The sequence below is a fragment of the Salvelinus sp. IW2-2015 genome, unplaced genomic scaffold, assembly GCF_002910315.2.
Source record: "Salvelinus sp. IW2-2015 unplaced genomic scaffold, ASM291031v2 Un_scaffold3613, whole genome shotgun sequence".
Lineage (NCBI taxonomy): Eukaryota > Metazoa > Chordata > Actinopteri > Salmoniformes > Salmonidae > Salvelinus > Salvelinus sp. IW2-2015.
The window spans coordinates 20269-28075 of NW_019944890.1; the positions used below are offsets into that span (position 1 = coordinate 20269).

The 7807-nt window shown below is 42.0% G+C and overlaps 1 pseudogene; it reads left to right on the top strand.

Annotated features, from left to right (window-relative positions):
* The window catches only part of LOC112067830 (toll-like receptor 13), a 26566-nt pseudogene that overhangs the window by 8434 nt on the left and 10325 nt on the right, over window positions 1–7807 (top strand).

A 7807-nucleotide genomic window follows, 5' to 3' on the forward strand; every position in this document is an offset into this window, starting at 1 on the left:
AGAGAGAGAATTTAAGTGAAATCCAATACGTAATATGGTACATTTATCATAACTTGGTTTTAATCCAGAGAGGATAGCAAAAGTATCTAGATCTCTAAGAGGCCCGTGGAGAGACTCTAATGTGGTTTTAAAAGAAAACATGAATCATCAGCGTACAATTAGTTTTTAAGCCACGGATATCTAATCCTTAATATTATTGTTTGATCTAATATTAACAGCTGTTAATTAGGTGTTTGTTATAAGGATCATGTTATTACTGTATGCCATGTAGTTCTAATAAATAGTGTGCTGTAACATAAATGTTCTGTGTTTCATTTAGGTCTAACACCAAGAATGACATTTGTGTTTTGGGTGTGGAGGCCCAGTGTGAGTGTGCTGCTGCTCTTTTGTGTGTGTGACGGAGCAGAGGGGTGATCAGGCGTCACTGTGACTGCTATGAGGAGGATATGTATGTACAGAAAGACATCGGAGGGTTCATACAGTGTTTCCTTAAGCCTGGCCTGGGACCTATGCTGAGTGCACAGAGATCACTGACCTCAGGTAGGTTACATACAACCAGGACAATAGAACAGAGATCATGACCTCAGGTAGGTTACATACAACAACCAGGACAATAGAACAGAGATCACTGACCTCAGTAGGTTACATCACCAGGACAATAGAACAGAGATCACTGACCTCAGGTAGGTTACATACAACCAGGACAATAGAACAGAGATCACTGACCTCAGGTAGGTTACATACAACCAGGACAATAGAACAGAGATCACTGACCTCAGGTAGGTTACATACAACCAGGACAATAGAACAGAGATCACTGACCTCAGGTAGGTTACATACACCAGGACAATAGAACAGAGATCACTGACCTCAGGTAGGTTACATACACCAGGACAATAGAACAGAGATCACTGACCTCAGGTAGGTTACATACAACCAGGACAATAGAACAGAGATCACTGACCTCAGGTAGGTTACATACAACCAGGACAATAGGAACAGAGATCACTGACCTCAGGTAGGTTACATACAACCAGGACAATAGAACAGAGATCACTGACCTCAGGTGGTTACATACAACCAGGACAATAGAACAAATCACTGACCTCAGAGGTTACATACAACCAGGACAATAGAAGATCACTGACTCAGTAGTTACATACAACAGACAATAGACAGAGATAAGAACTATACATATTACATCCTCATACAGTCTATAGTTTGTAGTCGGATATGCTCTGTGGGCAAACACAGGGGGAGACCAGTCTTGAAAAAGCCTGTGTATGTATGTATGTATGTAATGTATGTAATGTTATGTATGTATGTAGTATGTATGTAATGTATGTATGTATGTATGTATGTAATGTTTAGTATGTTATGTAATGTATGTATGTATGTATGTATGTATGTATGTAATGTATATGTATGTTATGTATGTATGTATGTATGTATGTATGTAGTATGTATGTATGTATGTATGTATGTATGTATGTATGTATGTATGTATGTATGTATGTATGTATGTATGTATGTATGTAATGTATGTATGTATGTATGTAATGTATGTATGTATGTAATGTATGTATGTATGTATGTTGTATGTATGTATGTATGTATGTATGTATGTATGTAATGTATGTAATGTATGTATGTATGTAATGTATGTATGTATGTATGTATGTATATGTATGTATGTATGTATGTAATGTGTATGTATGATGTATGTATATGTATGTATGTATGTATGTATGTATGTATGTATGTATGTATGTGTATGTATGTATGTATGTATGTATGTAATGTATGTATGTATGTATGTATGTATATAGAGTGTGCAAATCTGTCATCAAGGCAAAGGGTGGCTACTTTGAAGAATCTCAAAATATAAAATATATTTTGATTTGTTTAACACTTTTTTGTTTATGACATGATTCCATATGTGTTTATTCATAGTTTTGATGTCTTCACTATTATTCTACAATTGTAACGTCTGTTTCCAACTCGCACTCTCAAACACGTAGATCCCCTGAACGCAGCTCACTCTCCAGATCCCAATCACCTGAACTCTGATCACCTGTTCACACACCTGTATGTCATTTACACACACTATTTAGTTCAATTCTTTGCACCCCATCATTGTGAGGTATTGTTTGTTTTGATACACATTTATATTCGGAGCTCTGGTGTTTTCCGTATTAGTCCTCCTGTGTACCATAGTTTTAGCCATCCTCACTAACGACGCCTTTTAGCCTATTCCCTGCTTGTACTGTACGCCTGATCTCCTGCACTACGTCATTAGCCTTCTCCATGCCTGTACTGTTGCCTTTTTGGACCCCCTGTGTATGACCTTCTGCCTGCCCCTGGACCCAGCTACCTGCCTCCTCCTGTGGTCCTTTACAAATTAACACCAGCTGCGCCCTGCGCTTGAAACCAGCTCTCTGTCTCCCATTGTATTCATTACAACAATGAAGAAAATAGTTAAAATATAGAAAAACCCTTGAATGAGTAGGTGTGTTCAAACTTTAGACTGGTACTGTGTGTGTATGTATATATAATATAAAGAATCAATCACTAATCTTATCTTTCGTTATCTCAGGTCTGGGCTGGAGGAGGTGTTTCCTGATGTGCGTTCTCCTCCCTGCCTGCAGACTCCTTCTCTCACATTCCCCTGCTGGAGCACCTCTATTTGGATGGCTCACACCTGGCAAAGGTACACTTGGTTTCTGATATGACTCATCAGACTCAAAGGAGTTGGATAAAGCATAAACAGACTGGTAACCAAGCAGTTGTCATATATAATAATATATGCCATTTAGCAGACACTTTTGTCCACATCACCAACAAACTAACATGGTCCAAGCACAATAAGACAGCTGTGAAGAGGGCACAACAAAACCTATTCCCCCTCAGGAGACTGAAAAGATTTGGCATGGGTCCTCAGATCCTCAAAAGGTTCTACAGCTGCACCAGCGAGAAAATCCTGAGTTTTTGCATCACTGCCTGGTATGGCAACTGCTCGGCCTCCAACCGCAAGGCATTATAGAGGGTAGTGCGTACGGCCCAGTACCTCACTGAGGCCAAGCTGCCTGCCATCTAGGACCTCTATACTAGAGGAATGCCCTAAACATTGTCAAAGACTCCATCCACCCTAGTCATAGACTGTTCTCTCACAACGCTGGTCCCCTCTGTTATAATCTATGCATAGTCACTTTAATAACTCTACCTACATGTACATGTTACCTCAATTACCTGGACTAACCGGTGCCCCCGCACATTGACTCTGTACCGGTACCCCCCTGTATATAGTCTCGCTATTGTTATTTTACTGCTGTCTTTAATTACTTGTTACTTTAATTTCTTATTCTTTTTTTTTTTTTTCTGTATTGTTGGTTAGGGGCTCGTGTGTAAACATTTCACTGCAAGGTCTACACCTGTTATTATCGCAGCATGTGACTAAACAGTTTGATTTGAAAGCGACTTACAGTCATGCATTCATACATTTTACGTATGGGTGTTCCCAGGAATGGAATCCACTATCCTGCCGTTACTAGTGCCATGCTCTACCTACTGAGCTACAGGACTCCTATTGATCTTTTGAATGTGAAAATGAATTGCCATGACTATGAACAACAAATGATCACAGGAACAGATCTGTCAACCAGGCTAATGTTGTAATATGCTAACCCTGACTCTGTAGGTGTGGTCCTGGTCTGAGGCAGCTGTCTGTGACTTCTGAGGATCTGTCTGGTATGGACCTGGGGTTCTGGACTGGTACTGGTCAGTTACAGGGTCTGATGATGGTCCTGACCAAGCTGACCAATGCCTCGTTCTGCTCTGCAGGGGGAGGGAGGGTGTGGAACCTCACCTCTCTCATTCTCCATGACAACCACCTCACTGAGATCACCACTGATCAGGTCAGTCTGTGTCACTTCTGTTTAATGTCTATACCTCAACTAACTGAGATACAATAACTTTGCTGACAAATGTATTTGACTTGAGATATTTGTATGATGCTATATAAAATCAGTATGGCGAYGAGTATGATGTTTGTCATGATCATTCTCAGTTCTCCTGTATGCCCCTGCTGGAGCGTTTGGATCTGAGTRGGAACCATATCTCCTCCCTGGCCCACCGGGCTCTCCAGGGGATGCCGCTCCTCCGCGTCCTCGACCTCACCCACAACAAAATCTCCCTGCTGGGAGAAGACGACTTTSAGGGCCTGCCTGCTCTAGAGGTCAGATCAGGATATTTGTGTTGATGTGGTAACTGCTATATGTTTGGAGGGGAAACAGATTWTGGTAATCAATTATTGATSATGTGACTGTAGGTTCTCCTCCTGGAAGGGAACAAGATCTCGGGGGGCATCGCTCATGGGGTGTTCCGTAGACAGCATCGACTCCAAGACCTCAGCCTGGGAGAGATAGACATTATCTACCAGCTCTACCTCAACATGCTGTTCCTGGGCTTCMCCACCAAGCTCCAGCACCTCCTCATCGACACAGGCCCAGGAACCTACCTCACCGTAGGCCATGTTCCCGCTCCTGAGTTCCCCATGGTCCTGGAACTCAGAGGGAAGATGATCCAGTCCTCTGACTGTGACAACAACATGTTCCCCATGGTCCGAGAGCTGAAGGTGGGCCAGGATGAGGAGTTACTCTGTGTTGTATCTCAATGTGATGTCTAGCAGTAATCTTCAACCATGGTCCTGGCGGAAGKWAAGGTGTRCATGCTATTGCTCCATCCTCCAGTACTAACACACTTCCCACTGGGCAAAAACTAATTGAATCAATRTTCTTTCCACATCATTTCAMGCAACAACAATGTATCTGTAATGAYGATGAATCAAAGTGGAAAACTGATTGGATTTGCAAAAAGTCATCAACCTAAGAACATTTAGTATTTTCTTCACCAAACTTTAAATCTAATCACATGGTGACATTTGTTGTTGATTTCATGTTCAATTCACATTAGTTGACAAGTCAACCAAATGATGTCTGTGCCCAGTGGGTTGGTTCACCTGATCAACTTATATCAAGCTGTGGTTCCACAGGACCAGGATTGAAGAACACTGCTTTATAGCTAAGCAGCAGATCTTGTACAGGAAAATGTATCATACTGGTAGCTAGTCAGATAAGTTTCTGCTACTGCCAATTCATGTTATTGTCATGCCTCAACAACGTTGTGCTGAAGGACTTGKCTGCAGCAGACACTGACCTGGCTAGCTACCAGTAATTTTCCTGTAAGATAATTCTTGTAATAAAAATATTCTGGAAATAGTGGCGAGGGGAACAGACCATTTAGGTCTGCAGAGAACCTTTTCCCTGGCCACCCTACTTACCTCAAACTTGGATCGTTTGACGTTTCTCAAAGGCCCAACCCTGAGAGATGTTTGGGCCACCTCTCCAGACCACATCAACCAGCTACGACAGCTGAGAGAAGCAAAACTTTGAACCCAACATCTCGACTTCTCCAGAACTCGAATCCAGCAGCGCCAGTTCTACCTTCAGAACCCTTGACTAGAGAGCGTTCCAGAAGGTAGACCTCTAGTGCTGAAATAGGCTCAACGCGGTCGACCTACGTCCTCATGGCGCCAACGCCAGTGGTTTTGGCCAGACAAACCCTAGCCCTTATTGGTCCATCAACGTCGAATCCTCATTGATTGAATTCCGTCTTTCCAACCGCTTTTCTAGATTTCACTGCCTACTGATAACTGACCCTGTGGTCTCTACCTTCACACTGAGAGTCCTTCTAGTGATTAGATCCTTCTAGTGATGGCATCACGTGTTACTGGCCAATTGCTGTCTTCCACATTACTGTAGCTCTCATCATTAGCATTCAATTCAAGGGCGTTTTTGGCATGGAAACTATGTTTAACATTGCCAAAGCAAGTGAATAGATAATGAATAATAAACAATAATACAGAATGAAGATTAAAATTCACTCACAAATTTCAAGAAAGACGTTCATAAGGCTATATAAGTGTATAAAACGATGTGCAAATAGTGAAAGTGAACACAAAGGGAAGCAAAAATAATATAACATTACAATAATGGGTTGGTAGCAACCCCTTTTCATTGTTTGACAACGTTTCAAATCTTTGCTTTGCATCCAGTCACGGTGATGGCACACGGGGCGCAGTTCAGTACCTCACTCTTTGAGAAACTGCATGTGTCTTGTCGCTAGGGATTGTGCGACTTTCTGCCAAAGTAGACAAGGTCCTCCATACCCTCCTCAACTCGGAAAGAAGTCCTGTGGTCAGTGTTAGTTCCTTCCTCGCCCCGTGGTTCTAATAGGTCAGTAGCCCTCTGACCGCTGGTTCTTGGCCTATGCCAGTTTTCCAGTTTTTAATTTGGTTCTATCATTTTTTCGCGTTGTGGGTCCTGCTTATTCTGATATCAATAAAGTGTCGGTCTTAAGCAGTTTCAGGTTCCAGCGTATCATTGAACTCTGGCCGACTATGGTGGTTTTGGTGTAGCTCTTCTAGGGAATGTGTCTGTTTTTTTACGGGCCGGTTAATATCTAGCACGTGGTGTGTCCTTACCGTTGTTTTTGTGGGGTGTGGGTACCTAACATTAGTTTTTTCTTTTCCTAGAGTTTGTGGTCGAATCCAAAGTCCCAAGTCATAGGAAGAATCTTTATTCCCAGTATAGTTCCTCCTTTCCCATGTGAATGACCATAAATAACATCTTGGTTCTTTTTTTTCGTGTCCCGGTGAGATGTTGTTTGAGAATTTTTCTTGTGCTCGCTTCTTACCCTGAAGTGCGCTTGTTTGGCCCATTGTGGTTGGCCTTCTTGTGTTGGTGAGTATTTGCCATTGTGTGTAACATCAGGGGAGGACCCCAAGGAAGTACCCAGCCTTTGATGCTTCCCTCTCTAAGTAGGTTTCTTCTTCTCTTGTAAGGGGTAATTTTTTTCTGGCTGTTGTTAGGCGGGTGAAATGGGCTAATCATGTTTATTGTAAGATAAATTACCTAGGTTTTTCTTGGGAATATTGAATTGTCGATTGGAGCCGGGGTATAAATCCGGGCCCATAAACTATTTTTACTTCTGTCCTCTTATGGCTATAGTTGGAACGATTGGTTCTTTTATTGGTTTTTGTGGAATTTATATCTCTTATTCCGACTGAGATATTTGAGATGCATTGAGGGCGAGTATCTGGCCTATAATTCTTGTCATGTTCATTAGTTTTGTATGTTATGTATGTCTGTTGGTATGGAAGACAGAGGAAAAGTTTGGTTGCAGAATTCTGCATGCAGAGTCTCAATTTGTGTTTGTCCCATTTTGTGAATTCTTAGTTGGTGAGCGGACCCAGACTTCACAACATAAGGATGTTTAATGATTCAAGTATTTTAAAAGCCATTCATAATTGGGATGTCGATTTTATATTCCTTTTTGCAGGCGTTCTTGCCTTGTCTCTCACATCGTTCAGACTTTGTGGAAGTTACCTGTGGTGCTGATGTTTAGGCCGAGTAGTATTAGTTTTTGTGTGCCTCAGGGCAACAGGGTCTAATGGAATTTGTTTTGTGGTCTGGCAACTGACCTTTTTTGGACACCATTTTTGGTCTTACTGAGATTTACTGTCCGGGCCCAGGTCTGACAGATCTGTGCAAAACTTTAGTGCTGCTGTAGGCCTCCTTGGTTGGGGACAGAAGCACCAGATCATCAGCAAACAATAAAATTTGACTTCAGATCTCTCTCTTCTCTCATTACTGCTATCTCTATCTCCCTCTGTCTTCTCTCCCTCCTCACATTGTCCATTACTCGTATCCCCTCTTCTCCTTCCTCATTACCTGTGACTCAATCTCTT